Source organism: Schistocerca serialis, chromosome 2, assembly GCF_023864345.2.
Source record: "Schistocerca serialis cubense isolate TAMUIC-IGC-003099 chromosome 2, iqSchSeri2.2, whole genome shotgun sequence".
Classification (NCBI taxonomy): Eukaryota; Metazoa; Arthropoda; class Insecta; order Orthoptera; family Acrididae; genus Schistocerca; species Schistocerca serialis.
This window is the reverse complement of record NC_064639.1, coordinates 594695490-594714968: the sequence shown is the minus strand read 5'-3', so window position 1 is coordinate 594714968 and position 19479 is coordinate 594695490.

The following is a 19479-nucleotide window of genomic DNA, read 5'->3' as shown; positions in this document are numbered from 1 at the left end:
TTAAGTATTTAAAACTCTCCTTGTCGAGTTAAACTGATTAAACTGCATTGAGTTATGGCTGATGTCATTTATATAAATGTTGAAACGAATATTTGATTCTTATCACTCATGACATACACATTTATTTATTAAACTTTCATCAAGCTTTATCCTCCGTCTGTTCATAACAACAATTCAGAACGAAGACACTACAGTGTGTCCCAGGAGGAATGGTGAATACAGATTGTCACGAACGACCATTTGAAACAAAAAACTTCATACTGGCATATGCGCTATGGCGAAAGGTTTCCAGGAAAGAACGCATTTAATATACATTGTTATACTAGGACTACGCCGTACCACTTCAGCAATATACTGCTGCTTTTGCTTAGGTTGTTGAACTGCACGTTTAGAAGAAAAGATGGGATCTTGGAAGAACACCTGTTCTAGATCTTCGTCTACATCTACATTTACATCTACATCTACACACTCCGGAAGCCACTGTACGGTGCACGGCGTGGGTACCTTGTACCACTACTAGTCATTTACTTTCCTGTTCCACTAGCAAACAGAGAGAGGGAAAAATGACTGTCTAAAAGCATCTGTACGAGCCCTGATTTCTTGCATCTTATCTTCGTGGGCCTTGCACGAAATGTACGTTGGCGGCAGTAGATTTGTTCTGCAGACCGCCGCAAATGCGGTTCTCTAAATTTACGCTATAGTGCCACACGAAAAGTCTTCCTTCCAGGGATTCCCATTTGAATTCACGAAGCATTTCTGTAATACCTGCGTGCTGGTCGATACTACCGGTAACAAATCTAGCAACACGCATCTGAACTGCTTGGAAGTCTGCCTTTAATCCGACCTGGTGGCGTTCCAAAGCTGTAGAACAATATTCTATAGCGTGGCGCGTAATTTTCTATACACCGTCTTCATTATGGATGATCTACATTTTCCCAAAATTCTCCCAATAAAACGAAGTCGAGCACTCGCCTTCCCTACTACCAACCTGATGCGCTCATTCCATTTCATATCGCTTTGCGTTACGCCTGGATACACTCATGTTCAGAAAAACAGAACACCTTGAACGACTAGAGATAGGACGTTCATATTCATAGGACACGTACATGAATATGTTCGGCAGAAATGATTGACGTTTGAACCTTATCGGGGCGCGGGTTCAAGGTCAACATCAATATAAAAAATGATTCAAATGGCTCTGAGCACTATGGGACTTAACTTCTGAGGTCATCAGTCCACTTGAACTTAGAACTACTTAAACCTAACTAACCTTAGGACATCACACACACCCATGCCCGAGGCAGGATTCGAATCTGCGACCGTAGCGGTCGCGCGGTTCCAGACTGTAGCGCCTAAAACCGCTCGGCCACTCCGGCCGGCCAACATCAATATCGCGGCACTACACCGCCTACTGGTAAAACGTGCCTGCGGCTCTCGTTGTCGCTATAAACCGAAGGTAATGGATCAGAGTGACTTGAGCAGACAGGCAGGATGCCACGCAGACGCGCGCGCGAAGAGGGTGCATTATTGGCAAGAGTGAACGTGATGTATCCGTCCGGGAAATTGCTGCTCGTGTGGTACGAAGTGTTTCGACAGTGCAATGTGTGTGTGCAGAATGGTTCAGCGGAAGGCCGTAGATCACGATGAGATGGGTCAGTTTGCACCACACAGACCACCTCGCCCCCTCCCCGATACGATCGACAACTCATCCGGATGGCATTGCAGGACAGATCTGCGTCCTTGGTTCTGCGCAACAGTGGAACACTAACATATCATGCACTATCAGTGGTGACAGTCCGTCGCCGTTTATTACGTAATGGGTTACGTACGTGGCATCAACTTCTCCGCCTACCTTTGACGAATGTGCTAGGCGGCAATGGTGTATGGAACGACGTCAGTGAGGACATGAACTGTATCAGACAGTGGTTTCGAACGAATCCAGGTTCCGTTTGTTTGAAAATGATGGCCACATTTTGGTTCGCTACAGACGGGGCAAGCGGCATCACAGTGACTGCATTCGTATGAGACATACAGCGCCAACTCAAGGCCATATGGTGTGGGTGCTATTCGGTACAACCACAAATCACAGTTCGTGTATGTTCAGAGCACTGTGACCAGTGTTAGCTACGTGTCACAGCTGTCAACCTTTTTCCCTGGTCCGCCTGATCACCAGTCTCGTCGCCAATATCGTAAATGGGTGGGATACGGTGAAACGACGGATGCAGCGTTGTGACCCAATGCCAGCCACCACAGATTAATTTGGAAACAAGGTGAATGCAGCATGGATGGATGGCAATGCCACAGGACGCCGTTCGCGTCTTTTCGCGTTTATGCCATTATCCATGGAACAAATTAACAGGACTCATGGAGGACCCCGTGCCTACTAGGCAAAAGGGCGCACGCTGAACCAAGGTATTTGAAATGCTACTCATGTCTGCAGAATATACTAATATACATGTCTTGTGATTATGAACGTCCGCCGGCCGTAGTGGCCGAGCGGTTCTAGGCGCTACAGTCTGGAACCGCGCGACCGCTACGGTCGCAGGTTCGAATCCTGCCTCGGGCATGGATGTGTGTGATGTCCTTAGGTTAGTTAGGTTTAAGTAGTTTTAAGTTCTAGGGGATTGACGACCTCAGCAGTTAAGTCCCATAGTACTCAGAGCCATTTGAACCAATTATGTCCATCCTATCCCTTGTAGTTCAAGGTGTTTTGTTCTTTCTTAACATAAGTGTATTTAATCGATATGTGTGTTTCCAGCAGTACCGTACTAATGCTGTGTTCGAATGTTACTTGATTGTTTTTCCTACTCATCAGCAGTAACTTGCATTTTTTTCTCCTGTGAAGCAGTTAGAATGAGTATATTTGTTTCACCCAGTATGCTGAATACTCTAGTAAACACTCTAAGATCGGGAATTCGTCCTTTCGGCAAGCGCCGATGGTATTCATCGGCAGCAGCAGGAGAAATACCATCGCAGAAGCCATAAACACACACAGTATTTGTATATTCTCAATTGGCGTAGATGTGTGGCGTTTTTCCCACCGTGTGTACAAACAGAGTTAACTGATACTTCTCTCTGATACACTCTCAACATATCGCACTATTTTACTGAAAAAACTGACAACTGCGCATGTAATGGTAGAAATACAACCCGAGCAAAGAGTTTGAAATCAGTGAGGTACGATGGGCTAGAATAGAACGTTAAGGAGGCTGGGTGTTTAAGACACATATAAGCGCTCCACTAGTGCAAAAAGAAATGTACACTAAAAGTGTTCTATATCGAAAACTGTACGGAATAGAGCATATGTTCATATGAAGTTTTTTGTTTCAGATGAGCGTTTCTACAACATCCCTAAAAATCGACCATTCCTCCTGAGAGACCCTATACATTAATGATTGATAACGTAGTAATTAGCACTTACGCAGCAAGTTCTGTTCCATTATGACTCCAACGATCAGTTTCGACTAGTGACTGGTCATCACCGGATTTCTGTGGAATGCTACTACTTTAATGTACGCCTACATACTGATCCTCGCTAACTCGTTAAAGGTACAACATTCCATGAAAACATGAGAATTGCTAGGGCACTATCGAAACCAATTGTTTCAGTCCAACGCACAGCAAATGGAGCTACTAGGAAATTACTTTATCTACTTACTGCTGGAGAACGCCCTTGAACGCTTCATTAACAAATAAATGATTACTGACTTAGCACTTGAAATAGCAAGTTACCTATCATTACAAAGGAAAAAATGATAATACAAAATAGGAGAAGGAGAACGAAAGAAAAGAGGAGGAGCCGGCCGGAGTGGCCGTGCGGTTCTAGGCGCTACAGTCTGGAGCCGAGCGATCGCTACGGTCGCAGGTTCGAATTCTGCCTCGGGCATGGATGTGTGTGATGTCCTTAGGTTAGTTAGGTTTAATTAGTTCTAAGTTCTAGGAGACTGATGACCTCAAAAGTTAAGTCGCATAGCGCTCAGAGCCATTTGAGCCAAGAGAGGATTAAGTGGTAGAATGAGAGGAAGAGGAAGAGAAGGAAAGAAAGTGGCAGAAGGAGGAGGAAAGAAAGGAGGGAGAAAGAGAGAAGGATGAATTAAAAGAGTGGGAAGAGGAAAGAAGGGAGGGGGATAAGAAGGAGGAGAGGAAAAAGAGTAATAGGAGGAAGAAAGAAAGGAGGAAGTGGCAGAGAGGAGGATGGGTAGGGGGGGAGAAGGAGGAGGAGGAGGAGGAGGAGGAGGAGGACGAGGAGGGAGAGGGGAAACAGGAAAGAAAGGAGGACAAAAGAGAAGGAGAAGGAAGGAAGAGAGAAACAAGAAGCAGAGAAGAAGAAGAGGAGAAGGATGGGAGGAGGAGGAAGAAAAGAGAAGGAGTAAGAAAAGAGAAGGAGGAAGAAAAGAGAAGGTGGAAGAAAGAAAGGCTGAAAAGAAGAGGAGGAGTATGAGGAGAAGATGGAAAGAAAGGAGGAGGGAAGGTGGAAGCAGAAAGAGAATATGAGGAATGAAAGAAATGAGGAGAAAGAGAAGGAGGAGGAGGAGAAGAGAAGGATCGGAAGAGAAAAGGAACGTAAGAGAGAAAGAACAGAAGAGGAAAGAAAGAAAACGAAAGGAAGAGGAATGGAACAGAACAGAAAAGGAAAGGAACAGAACAGAAGAGGAAAGCAAGAGAGCAAAAGAGAAAAAATATGAGAAAAAGAGTGAAGGAATGAAAGATGAAAGAGCTGTGGTCATCAAAGTATGTGGCTGGGAGGAAAACTTTGCGGTTCCTAAAAGGGTAGAGGTCTCTGTGAAGATAGTTCTCTCCCTACAGTTTTCTTTGGTACTATCTTGAGATACTGAATTGTCAGGAAAACAAATCGAAGGTGTACTACGCAATTTCTGATATGCAATTGTTTTTCGAATTTTAGACACACTCTCTGATCTGAAACAAATTTAATGCGAACACGACTTCGATCTGATGCAAATGTGTCTCAGTCAGACTTTAGACGGTCTCTTTCTTGAGGAGTGGAGTGCGGACGCAAATAAGCCATGGTAAACGGTTGGGCGGTAAATGTGTGTCCTTGCTGGAGTAAAAGCGTGGTAACGCGACCGCGTGCTGAGAAGAAAGCGCAAACCCTCACTGCCACTTACCTCCAAGCTCTTTTCACTTTCACGAGGGCCTGACCTGCCTGGAAGTACAGCAGCTGTACTGACGTGGGCGCTCCATTCAATTTGAGGTATACTAGGCAATGACTCCACTTCCAAAATTGCGCACAAAATCATCGGGGTACACTTATGTCCATTTACTTAACATCTGCTACATTTTCTACTAGAATGTGAACAAATCATAGTTCGAGTCTCGGTCCGGCACACAGTTTTAATCTGCCAGGAAGTTCCATATCAGCACACACTCCGCTGCAGAGTGAAATTCTCATTCTTTTAGAGGTTTCCGTTTCACTCAAGATCTCTTGTTGCAACAGTGCGTATGGTGTACATGAATACATTTACAGATCAACAGCACAAGCGATTCTGAGATATCAGGTATCGATCCGTGGCGAAACATATATATTAGTACGTGGTGTAGCTTCCATAAGCGCTAATCCAGGCGCTGACACTGGCATCCCGTCTGCTCGACCTGTTCACATAGTTCTATAAGAGTTGTTGGCTGACGAGTCATTTCTCGTCCCATCCTATCCCACACCTGCTTGACTGGGGACAAGCCCTGAGATCTGGAGATCATTCTGGCCAGGGAAGTTGCTGCACGTCTTGGAGAACACATTTGATTGTGTGGGTGAGCATCATGCTGTTGGAACAGCAAATCACCTTCCTGTTGCAAGAATGGCAAAAGAACGGGTCTAACAACATTCTGCACGTACCGAGCGCTGGTTAGCGTCCCCTCCAGAAACATCAAAGGTGAACGATAGCTGTAGCTTATCGCACCCCAGACCAGAAGACCTGGGGTGAGGCCTCTACAAGATAGAGCCCACGAGGTCTACGCCGTATGCGCAAACGACCGTCACTTGCGTGCAGGCAAGATCTACTTTCATCGCTGAAGAACACTGCGCGCCATTTGATCTTACAAGCGATCTCTGACGGCAACAGTCGATCCGTGCACGTCGATGCTCTGGCGTGAGTGGTAGACGGGTTAGAGGTGTGTTTGCCTGTAGTTCCATTGGTAATAACTCGTTCGCAATAGTTCGTGTTGACACGTGTGGGCTCACAAGCCCTCTTATCATTTCTGTGGTAGCTGTACGATCGGCCTCTGCTGCCCTTACAATACGATGATCGTGGCGGGCGTCTGTGTAGCGTGGACATCCAGATCCTCGTCTATGTGTGTGAGAGCGTTCCCGCCACCGCTGATACCAGTATCGTTGAACATACAACTTGTGTCGCAATTCTCCGAAAAGACCATCCCGCCACTCGGAAGGCCACAATTTAACTCCATTCAAACTCGCTCAGTTGGTTGTAGGAAGCACTAGTGCGTCTCCGTGGCATTGTTGCCTACTTGCTTCACACATTTGCACCACATTGGGTCCTCTGGCTGTCGAGCATTTCCTATTAAAGCGTAGACAGAAATAGCACTTTGGTAGCTATGCCATTACGCTATCTGTTGGCGCACGACGTCAAAACCATTATGAGTACATCTACTATACCCCATGTGGCATATACCACCATCGGATCAAAATCGATATTGTCTTTCCACGTGTACTAATTTTTTTCCGGCGGAGTCTATAACTGAATTGGATGTGTTGTTGTAGCTCGTCTAGCGAAGAACGACTACCGGTAGCCTTTTCAGTGCTGGGACTGATCTAAGGCTCTACTAGAGTGACTACTGGCATCGGTAATTGTATACTGCGAGAAGGGGAAGACGCATGACCCTCCAGGTTAGCCGAGCGCCCTAACGCACTGCTTACTTGCGTAGGCGCGCCGGCCCCGGATCGAATCCGCCCGGCGGATTAACGACGAGGGCCGGTGTGGCGGCCAGCCTGGATGTGATTTTTAGGCGGTTTTCCACATCCCCCTAGGTGAATACCGGGCTGGTCCCCACGTTCCGCCTCAGTTCCACAGCTCGCAGACATCTGAACACTTTCGCACTGTTCCATGGATTACACTTGACACAGACAGTTGGGATACACTAATTCCTTCCTAGGGGGTATGGGGTGGTGGCAGGAAGGACATCCAGCCACCCCTTCAACTAACATTGCCACTTCCGATTGACCATGCCGACCCCGCGTATCTGCAGGAAAAACGGCACAAGCCAAAGACAGAAGTGGAAGACGCATCGGTAGATCAGGAGTACATATCAACTATTCTGGTAAAATGGGATTATGAACCTAACAATTATTCTTCTTCTACTTGTTCATCATTATTATCATCAACCGTTTGATATCTACTGTCTACTGCTGGATGAAGGCTTACTCTAGACTTTTCAGTCTTCAGCTGTACACATCCATATCACTCCTACGTGTTTGCTGACATCTGCCCACCACCCAATAAGTAGTGTTTCTTGTCGTTTCTTATCTCTTGGGACTCAGCATGGAACTTCTTTGGTTAATATGCCATCCATTCGGCTGGCTCTGTGCCATGTACACCCCCATTTAATTTCCATTAGTATCGTAATTACGTTTCTTCAATAAAAGTCCTTTTCACATAGCCAGACATCGAAACTAATTACACACAATGTAAACTGCCTGTTTCAGTCACAATGGGATCTTTATTTTGAAAACTGTTCATTTTACCAAAAGCATTCTAGATCAATTTTTACTCTTTATTTCATTTGCTTCCCATTCACTCGTTGTCTTCAATTTCCCTGAGGCTTAGCCCGAACGTTGTTAAGACAGGAAGGACTTGCTTCCGTCTTAATAAAAGACAGTCCAACAGAGCACTGGAAGTCTATCATGTAGACACAAGACTTAACTACAACAGGGGGTAATATCTGGGCGTCACGCTGGATAACGCTCCGTCTTTTAAAAAGCAACTCAAAAAAACTGCAACTAAGCTGAGAACAAGACATAATCTCGAACTTTGTGGAACCACTTGGGGACCATCAGCGACAATTGTGCGGACTGTGGCACTCGGCCTGGTATACTCTGCGGCGGAGAGCTGTGCACAGATATGGCTAAACAGCGCTCATCATAACAAAAGTGGTGTCCAACTTAATAATACTGAGCATATCAGTTCGGAAACGATTAGGTCTACTTCCATCATTTGGCTGCCTGTCCTGAGTCACGTACTATCTGCGAAGGAGAGAAGTTTCGGTCGGGAATACAACAAGATCTTAGCAAACCTTTGGATTACATGTGCATTATAAAATCCCTTATTTCAGGATCAAAAGACTTACTTGGTTCAAGGCATTCTCCTCTTGCACTTCCCGACAACCTCACTGAGGCTAACATCACCAATTCCGGAGGAGAAAACGGTTCCAGAATGCCCCAGTAACATGTCAGTTAGCACCTTGTATCATTGAGACAGACCTGCAAGACATGGTTAACTCTCCTCCGACCGAGAACGGGACATGGAAGATGTGCAGATCAGTTGTTAAATGGGGAATGCTGTCCTCACCGACATGCGAGTACGGCGCCCACGAGCCAGACTATCCAGCACATCGACGAAGATTGCAGTGCCAGAGCGCATCGTCATGAGGAATTCCTGATCACAACCAGCAGTTCATCAATTACAGGGTGTCCAGGTGAAACGCATAATAATGTAAAATTAATAACTTGAAAAGCAACTGAGATATTTACTGGCTGTTTGCTTCTACTAGTACACCGAGCGAGGTGGCGCAGTGGCTAGCACACTGGACTCACATTCGGGAGGACGACGGTCCAACCCCGCGTCTTTCTATCCTGATTTTGGTTTTCCGTGATTTCTCTAAATTGCTCCAAGCAAATGCCGGGATGTTTCCTTTGAAAGGGCACGGCCGACTTCCTTCTCCCTCTTTCCCTAATCCGATGAGATCGATGACCTCGCTGTCTGGTCTCCTCCCCCAAACAAACCAACCTTCTACTAGTATGATAAGTCGAAATGTTTCCTGTGTTTGCTTGCGGCAGTTGGTATCACGTGAGCATGCGCGTAACTGCTTTGATCACGTAAAGGCGCTTCAGTAGCTGCGTGTATTTTTCTGCAGACGGTGTTCTGTGTGCTTTCTTTCTTGGAGCTAAAGTCTTTCTCTTTTACTCAACAGGACGCCATCGTCATTTAACCATACAGCAGAGCTGCATGCCCCCGGAAAAATTACAGCTGTATTTCCGCCTTGCTTTCAGCCGTTCGCAGTACCAGCACACAGCAAGACCACGCTGGCTGATGTTATAAGGCCAGATCAGACAATCATCCATAATGTTGCCCCTGCAAGTACTGAAAAGGCTGCTGCCCCCTTCAGGAACCACGCGTTTCTCTGGCCTCTCAACAGATGCCCCTCACTGGGCTTATCAGGAATCAAGTGTACCACTCAGCATTTCGTGATCTGCTAGTCCTATCGCAAATATTACGCTTGAAATGCTGCTAAACACTTGGTGATAAGTGGAATTCAGATTAATGTCTGTCGCGCCACTAATGGTGCGCATATCAAGGTGTATTAGGCGTCTAAAAGCATTTTGAATAACCGTACTTGTAGAAGCATACCGTCAGTAAATGTCTCAGTTACTTGTCAAGTTATTGCACTTTATATTACTATACGAGTATATTTAACTCTGACACACTATATATCTAAAAGGAGTAGATGTTGGGTTATGATTAGATATTAAGTGTTCAGAAACAATGTAACGTAATTCAATATTAAAATGCACCGTGGTGCGATACACTAAATAAATTCAATTTCTCTTCATGCAGAAGTAGTCATTATGAATTCTTTGTTAACGTATACTGTTTTTTATGAATAATTAATTGGTCATCAATGTAGCTGTGGTCTTCAGTCCGAAGACTGGTTTGATGCAACTCCCCACGCTATTCTATCATGAGCAAGCCTCTTCATCTCCGAATAACTACTGCAACTGCATTGAACATTATTTTAGTCTTATTATAACTAATTCTCTGTTCTACTTCAAATTTTCTTTATTAATTCTATCAGTTTGCTGGTGAAATTTATCTACGCGGGAGGCAAACGGTACAATGTCATTAGCAAAATGAACTTACTTCATATAGCCTACACTGTCACGTATCCCATTCTCATTTTCCAGGCTTATTGATCCAGACGCTTCCTCTAAGACTATTTAAAATAATTTTCGTGACATGAAATCTCCTTGCCATAGTTCCCTTTCAGTTCTGAATTTCACAGTATACTGCCGAAGACCAAAGAAAGTTCTACCATCAACACACACATTCTTCATCTGTGACATAAGATGATTCAGTACTTTATTTCTCAAGGGCTGATGGTATAGACTTAGTTGAAAGTAAGTAAAAACATTTTCAGAATCTATGCATTCCTGGCAAAGTGTCAATTCATAAGGTAACGCTTGGTTTTAATTTCAGTAGTTAATGACCGTTCTTGTACCCTTCTTTTTCTTAAGAAATACTGGCTGTTATATATGTGCCCAAAAGATATAGATAGCGCTACCATAGTTGCAACCCCAGGTGAGTAAAGGGTTATAAATGAGGCGATCAGAGTAGTAGTTGTGTAAGTCTACGAAAGTTGTGTTTTGATAACAGAGGAGTAGTACACTCTGCGTTTCGGAATCTTTTCCGCAGACTAGTAAATGAAGTCCCCAGCTGAGCTGTGTAGTGTCGGATGGCGGCACTTTATTTGGCAACTGAAACAGCTGTTTGCTATTTCAGACGACAAGTGAAGCAAGTCCACACACTGAATGCCGTGTTTCAAAGTTCTGTAGCTCTATTACACCAAATAATCGTTACTATGGACACAGATCACTGTTTACAAGAAAATAAAGATAAACGAACGCAATTAAAAACGTACTGCGAAACATAGGTCACGTTGTTATGATAACATGTTTTGAGACTGCTAATGTAACATAACGTACTTATTTGTCTCGAATTTTATTTTTACTTTTTGTTTTTGTAACAGCTATTTGTATTATATTATTTGTTATAGGTCTGAGAGAGGGAATCGTAGACGATAGTCCATCACTATTAAAGTAGCGAGGAAGAAAACGTACACGAAATGTGGAAACCTGGAAGACCAAAAAAAGGAAAACTGTCCGAAATAGTGTCCAAGAGCATATAAACAGAAGCCGACCTCTCCAGAGAAATGTAGGAACACGCGAGGCTATACCGACCCTACGATTTCCCTCAGAGGACAGGATAAGGAAAGGCAAACATACGTTTATAGCGTTTTTAGACTAAGATAAAGTTTTTGATGTTGTTGACTGGAATCCTCTCTTTGAAATTCAGAAGGTAGCAAGTGTAAACTACAGGGGCGAAAGGCTATTTAAAACTTGTACAGAAACCAGACGGCAGTTATAGGAATCAGAGATAATGGAAGAGAAGCTGTGGTTGAGAAGGGAGTTGTAGCCTATCGCCGATGTTATTTAATCTGCACATTGAGCAAACAGTAAGGGAAACAAAAGAAGACTTTGAAAAAAGAATTAAAGTTGAGAGAGAGGAAATAAAAACTTCGAGATTGACCGTCACACAGCAAAGGACTTGGAAAAGCAGTTGAACGAAGTGGACAGTGTCTTAAAAGGAGGACATAAAAGAAGCATCAACAAAAGTAACACAAGGAACATGGAATGTAGTCTAATTAAATCGGGTGATGCTGAGGCAGTTAGATTGGGAAACAAGACACTTTAAGTATTAGGTGAGTTTTACTATTTGGGAAGTAAAATAACTGATGATGGTCAAAGTAGAAAGGATGTGACATGTAGACTGGCAATGACAAGAAAATCGTTTCTGAAGAAGAGAAATTTGTTAACGTCGATTATAGATTTCAGTTTTAGGAAGCCTTTTCCGAATGTATTTGTCTGAAGTGTAGTCATGTATGGATGTGAAACATGGATGATAAACAGTTTAGACAAAAGGGAACAGATACTTTTGAAGTGTCGTGCTACAGAAGAACGCTAAAATTGAGATCGGTAGATTGTGATACTAATGAGAGGGTACTGAGTAGAACTGGGGAAAAAAGAAATTTGTGGCATTACTTGACTAAAAGAAGGAATCGGTTGATAGCACACCTTCTGAGATCGCCTGTCTGGTACTGGAGCGAAGTGTGCGGGATAAAAATCGTAGAGGGAGACCAAGAGATCTTCACAGTAAGCAGATTCAGAGGAATGTAAGTTGCAGAAGTTATTTGGAGATGAAGAGGCTTGCAAAGGATAGAGTAGCATGGAGAGCTGCGTCAAACCACTCTTCAGACTGAAGACGATAACAGGAACACATAGTTTACAATCGCTTTTATTTTTTTTATAGCCCTGCAAGCGGCAATAACCTCGTTTATAAAATTCCTGTAATGACATGACAGCCTACACAGACATATGTAGTTCAAGACTATTCTTCCAATGGTGAATTACAAAAGTGGTACATATCAGTCACGAAAGTAGTATGTGGTATCATAATTACAGGAGTCTCTGACGATGGCGCCCACTTCTCAGTTTGTGTGCAGGGTGGTCAGAAACAATCTGAAAAGCTTGTAAGGGTGTTGTAGGATAGGTTGTGCTGAGAAATAACCGTTAAGAAAAAAGTTCGATACAGATTGCCTTTCTCGTATTTAATTAGTACTGAAGTTAGCCGATCAGTTAGTTCTGCGCGCAGATTCAAGGGGCCCATTAGAGACAGTGTCGCCAGAGGTGTTCTTTGTTTTGTTTCCTAAAACCGAGCAAGAGAGCGATGCAGAAATTGAACATGGAACAGTAGTAACGGCCGGCCGGTGTGGCCGACCGGTTCTAGGCGCTTCAGTCTGGAACCGCGCGACCGCTACGGTCGCAGGTTCGAATCCTGCCTCGGGCATGGATGTGTGTGATGTCCTTAGGCTAGTTAGGTTTAAGTAGTTGTAAGTTCTAGGGGACTGATGACCTAAGATGGTAAGTCCCATAGTGCTCAGAGCCATTTGAACCATTTGAACAGTAGTAAGGATCGAAACCGGGCCAAAGACTGAACAGTCGTGTGCGTTGTCATCTACGCTATGAGAACAACCGATACTACCTGAATTTGCGCACTCAACGACTTGATTGGTGAACTTCATTGCTGTGCAACATACCGAATTTTTTTCTTAAGTTATTTATCAGCGCAACCTACCCTGCAATACCCTTAGATGCTTTTCAGACTATTTCTGACAACCAAGTATATAAGGCTGTCACTATCGGCTCACGAGGTCCTCACAGCACCTTTACGGTTTTTTTAGCAACTGACAGATTTATGGAAGATCTTACGTTTGCACCAATTATACTGCCGCAATCCTTGGAGGATGATTATCCCAGAATCATGCGGGGCAATACTCAGAACTCTAAAAGATTATTGTCACCCAAGAGACAGAAAGGGAAACTTCAGCTTACTATCTTTTATTTTAAAATGGACTAAAATTTAAAACTGCTTACATTCAAAGGTTTGGACATCAGTATCTCTTTCATAGCTATCTGTGAATAATCTTTTTGCACTTTGAAATTAAAGCATGATTTTTCTACCTGTCTCTCAAGCAGAACAACATTTATCAGTCTTGCAGTGGCCAAACGTTGCATATTTGACAAACCTTGAGCTTAAAGGTACATTTCTCACAAGCTAAGTTTCTCGTGAACATTTCTGCCGTAAATTCTTATTTTTGCCACAGTTTCCGTAATAACTTCTGCGCGAGGGTTTTCTCAGCCGCTCTCTCTCTCTCTCTCTCTCTCTCTCTCTCTCTCTCCCCCTCCCTCTCTCTTCCTCTTTAATTGTCTAGACCTCCCTGCCTTGGTTTCCTTCCTTTTCTTGTTCGTCTTTCCCCAATTGAGAACTCCACTGTTGTATGTACTCTGTTTCTGTTTCCTGAAAGACGTAATACCGGCATTGTATTTATTTTTTTTTGGTTCCCGTCTACAGAATAGCTGTGGGAAGATATTGCGAATTGTAATTTTCTTAAGTCTTTGGAAACAAACGGCGACAAACATGTGTCATTATTATTCATCCAACTGACGCGGGATTTTATTTTTCAATTACAAGTAATTTCACAGTCAGATACTATTTGCCAACAAATAAACACATATCTGATGATGATCTAATGAAAATACATATTTCCACGAAAACTTGTGAATTTCACTTCAGAATTACCTCCACAATCTTTTCTGGATGGATACACAATAGCCTACGTATTTGACGAAGACAAGGATTTCTCATTACGAAAAAATTATCGACTGTGGAATACATATTTGGAATAATGGTTGCATGATTTTGAGTAGTCAAGACTCAATTTCGTTTAAATCTACAGAGCGTCTAGTCTGCTGTAATTTTTTTGTAGGCTTCACAGTTTTTTATGCTGAAACAGTCCAGAGATGTCCTCATCATTGGAATGATTTGAAAGGGAAAATTACGACGGAGGAGTGACCAAAGCACGATGTTCATACGAATTATTGGTAGTCTTACGAAGTAGATCTATATTAAATGCTTCAATGCAGCTAGTTTGAGAAGTTGAATACTTAAACGATGCTGACAGAGTACGGTGACAAACAAACTCCGTTTAGTTTTCAGAAGCTTACATATAATGGCTTTACTTGTGCTGTTCTCCATTTTCTATTTGTAATCAATACAATTAAACATAAAAAATAGTTAACGTGGACTTTAAATCACTTGATACCTCACATTTTACCGCAGATGAACTAATTTTATTAAAACGGGTAATAATCAAGAAAAGTTAATTTACTTACCTCATTAATCGAACGAGCTGTTAATGAAAAAGGGTCTGTGTTGTAATTTAGAAATATCAGACCGCGTTAATGCCACAGCTGTAGTGCTTAAATTTCTTCTGTGCACTTGCCGACACATAAAAATTTTCCCCCTTTTTGTGTTCCTTCTTAAAAATAGTCCTTACATTATGTGACTTGTTTTTTTTTTGCCTGTTAGTTTTTGATATGAAATCAACTTTATTAAGTAGTAGCTCCAAGAACTTACCTGTTTTTAATTTGTTATGATACTTATTTCAGATCGCCATACTAAACGAACCAAACTCTGCAACTACATGAATGTGAACCAACTGTTTAAATTAGCACTATGACAGTAGGATATTATCTATATCAGTCATTAGAACAGAACTGATTGGCTAACCGTTTGTTTAGCGTAGCCACATTATGGGGGGAGCATCAAAGATTGCTGGTTATTTATAGAACAATTTTATCTTTCGTTCCAATCTGCGATTGGTACAGATGGTATAGTTTTAGCAATTCGTCGCTCGTATGTGGGGTCCTTAAGTGAGTCACACAGCTATTAATCTTTGTCACAAACGGTAACGGCCGCAGGCATTCATCTCTGCGCCAAACACAATCGATTGCCATTGTCTTGGTGACCACATAATAACATGTCACTCTTCTTTGTTTACGTCAAGCAACCAAGCGGTGTACATGCAGCATTTTTCTAACTAATTTGTCTCTAAATGTATCGTGTATTTTACGTGTACTAGACAGGCTTCCTTTTATGAATTTCCTTTCTACGTAACGTAAGACTGATGGAGGGTAACCATATAAGAAGACTTGCAGAAAAGTAATGTCTACGAATTTTTCTCTCTAAGAGTTTTTTTTTAAATAAAACAAACCTTATTACATTCTACATTACAATTCTTCATGTTCACATATTTATTTCTCAACATAGTCATCCTGACGAGGAGTACATTTTGTACGATGTTTGACTTTGTTGACGGCACCACAACACGACCTCTGCTTGCACCGCTTCATCACTACCAAAATGAAGACCTCGATGGAGTTCTTTAAGTTCTGGAAACAGTTGAAAATCGGGTGAGGCCAAATCGGTATTGTATGGAAGACGATCGATGACAGTGAACCCAAGGTGTCAGATTGTTGCAGATGTCGTAGCGCTCGTGTATGGTCTTACATTGTCACACTGAAGGAGGGAGTGCTCCATGTGTGGATGAACTCATTGAGTTAGAAACTTGATTGCAGCACGCTCCTTCTCACGCACCGACATTGTTACGTTACAGACCGCCACGTTACACGGTACAATTTGGATCCCTCTAGCGGCAGAGGGCTGCAAATTCGTTGACGTGAAGAACAGAGATGTAGCATGTTAATAACGTTGATTTTAGTTAAAAAGCTTTAAGACATTTCACACAAATTCGGAGGCATTGCTTTTCAGCATGTCCTCGTACAACCACCAGCCTCGTCCCTGATTGATTAGTCATAATGTACTGTTTCAACAATGGTGCCACTTCACTATAGAGATTGTAAAGCTTACCTGCGAATTTTATTCTTCATTATACTGTTATTTTATTCATATTCTTATCCATTTTATTCCTATTTAACAGGTGGTCTGAAGAGAATTCAAGCGAAACAAGATACTGGGTATTAATAAAAAGCTAGTAGAACTGTTCCAAGATTAGTTATTCGTATATGTTACACCGTTCCATAATTTCGTCCAAAATATAGGAATGGTTCATTGTGTTATATACACTTCTGAAGCTACCTTGTTATTTTGCCTGATAAAAACCAAGGACTTATCAAATCAGAATAATTAATCCTCACTGACTCATGAGAGGTACGTATGGTTCTTTTAAATTAGGGATTACGCAGTGAATATATTAAACTGAGCTGCAAGTTAGCAAGGGAGCATTGGATCTCGTTGGCCGCCTGAAATCAGTCAGGCGGGTGACCAGCATGTTTTAAGGCATCTTTTTACTGGTCGACGCTCGGAATATCCGTAGCTCAGCCAATGAAAATTACATAAGGAAGGAAAATGCGAAAACCCAAGACTTCCTTTTCGGAAGCAAACGGAATCGCTTCTCCGCCAGCCTTCGCTGCCAGACTTATCTGCAGCCAGGAGCCGATCTCGCCAGCCGAGCGCCTCTTCGAGCAGATGAGCGCAGGACTTAGAGATATTTAGGGCTGAACTGAACTTAGCCGCAGATGCAAGTTGTCGGGGCGAAACCAATGACTGATTCTGCAACCAGTTCAGCCTCCACCTGCAGATTAACAAGGTGTGATGTAGCCGCAACAGCGAGACGAACCGTAAGGACAGTCAAATCACTTTTACTGAGTTTCAGTAATTTCAAGCTCCATGCTGAATACCTGCTAACACATCTTACGATCAATATGTTTTTAACTCTCGGCATAGTTGTAAGCGCATACCCTTCTACGACGCTATCTGCCTTTCAATAGTAACATTTCAGCAATTACTACACAACTTCAGGAATATTATTTTTTTATACTGGGGTGCAGTTATTAGCATCAGACCCCAGATCCTTCACCCAGATCTGCCAAGGTAGTAGTGTGAAATTGTCAGAGTTTGTCAGATGATTTAATGTGCACTTTAATGTAATAAACTTAATTAATTGTGGTTCTTGTTTAATTACGCACGTGACGAATTCCCTAATCATGATTTTGGACGGGCTACGTCTTATTCATGTCAGTTTAACAGGGCCAACTTACATAACTCAAAAGCTTACACACCCCCGTCCGCTATCATTTGCTGTTGTCCAGAACTTGTCAGGAGAATGATCACAGTTGTCAACTGATGATAGATGATATAGTCGCTGTATTAACTCCAGTACTGCTACATCTAATCAAGATGCTCATGATGTACCACAGACCGGAAGCCAGATGAACAGTAAAATCAGTATTAGGGAAGGTGAATGGAAGACGGATTTGTTGGAAGGGTTCTGGGAAGATGCAGTTCATCTGTAAATAAATTCGCGTACAAAATGCTAGTGCGAGCAGTTCTAGAGTACTGTTTCAATCTTTTGTTGGAGTCTTGACCAAGCAGGCGTGACAGCAGACATGGAATGAATTCGGAGACGCTCTTTCAGGATCGTAAAAGGTCGGTACAGTCCATACTGAACTGAAATGTACATCTCTGGAATTCATGAAAGACTGGCCACCATCGTACGTACGGACCTCAGAAGTTAAGATTCACGTGTCGTCCCGCACTAATATCATTGCTCAACAAGAGTGGCACATTGTCGGAAGAGAGTACATGTTCCGGACTTCCCGCAGTAAAAGTTCTGCTGAGGTAGGGTAGACAAGTGCAACACAGTGAGTGCGCCAAATGGCACGGCAACTGGACACGTCCTCCAAAGTTAAACCGCTTGGGGCTGTAGGGTTCTTGTGAGCAAAAGTCTATACTGCATACGAATTTACCACAAAGCACCGGCAGTGTATGGACCAAATGCAAAGCCGCGTCCAGCTGCAGTGATATGTGCCAAAGATTCCAACAAGGCCACAGAGACATCGGTAATGCTGATCGAGAAATCCAGACCTTCCACCATGCGGCTCGCATCTTCTCGGCAAGCTGTAAGAACACCTCGAGGCAGGGAGATTTTTCCAACTATGAGAACGTTCACATAGCAATTCTCGAATGGCTCTGTGTCGAAGGATCAGATTTCTAGCCTATAGGAATTGAACGATTAATAGAACATTCCGATCTCAGTTTACATTGGTTTGGTACCTATGAAAAATAGTGTTATGTATCTGCGTCACTTTGAAGTGTAGTGCAGCGATCGATAGAAATTACGTGGCACTTATTAATGAAATCCCCTCGAATATCTTGCATAGAGATCGCGAGAGTAAGACTGGAGACTAAGACAGATTAGGACACATACAGACGCATGCATACACTTATTTACCTCAATCAGTACATGAATGGAATAGGAAAGAAAACATTGATAAGATGTATAGTGAGAAGTCCGGTCTGGGCAAACACTGAACATAGACTGTCGATGTCAGATTCTGGTGTAATGTGGCGCGTTTGGTTTGAGAACAGTCGCAGTGTAAGAAGGGTGGGGGGCGGCCCTGCAGGTGAGAACAATAAACTGCTTATAAACGGTTACTTATCTTACGGTCACTGATAAGACTTCTGGTTTATCAAGAATACCAAAGGCAATTTCGCTAGTTATATTCGCAGTCATACCCCCTCCCCCCTCCCCAGGAACTCTGAACCTGCCCACATATCTCGGGTAATTGTATTTGAAGGTAAACCCCCTCCCCTCTTCCTTTCTAACTGGACCACTATCAATCAAACTGCACCGCCATCCTCCCACTTTCATTACTAGAGCAAAAGGATGGGCTCTGTCATTCTTGTTCTGTGCACTGTAGTGTGACGATCAGGTTTGTTATCAACAATAGCAAAGTAAGTTCTGGAATATCTACAATAGTTTTCTCTCTTTACAGCAGCTGCTTGAGCCAACTCAGTTGTCCTCTGTAGTGAAAGGCTTGGGTTACTTTTGTAAATAATAACAATGATATGACAAATTAAGTTGTGATTTGTTATTAACAATAACTCCTTTTTTGCAATGTATTTCGTTAACAGTATTTGTTTATTTATTAACAATATTTTTCTCAATGTTATTTACAACATTTTAAATTTTTTGGTTTATTAACAATAATTTGCAAGGTTAATGTACTGTAAACATTATTTCTATACATACAAC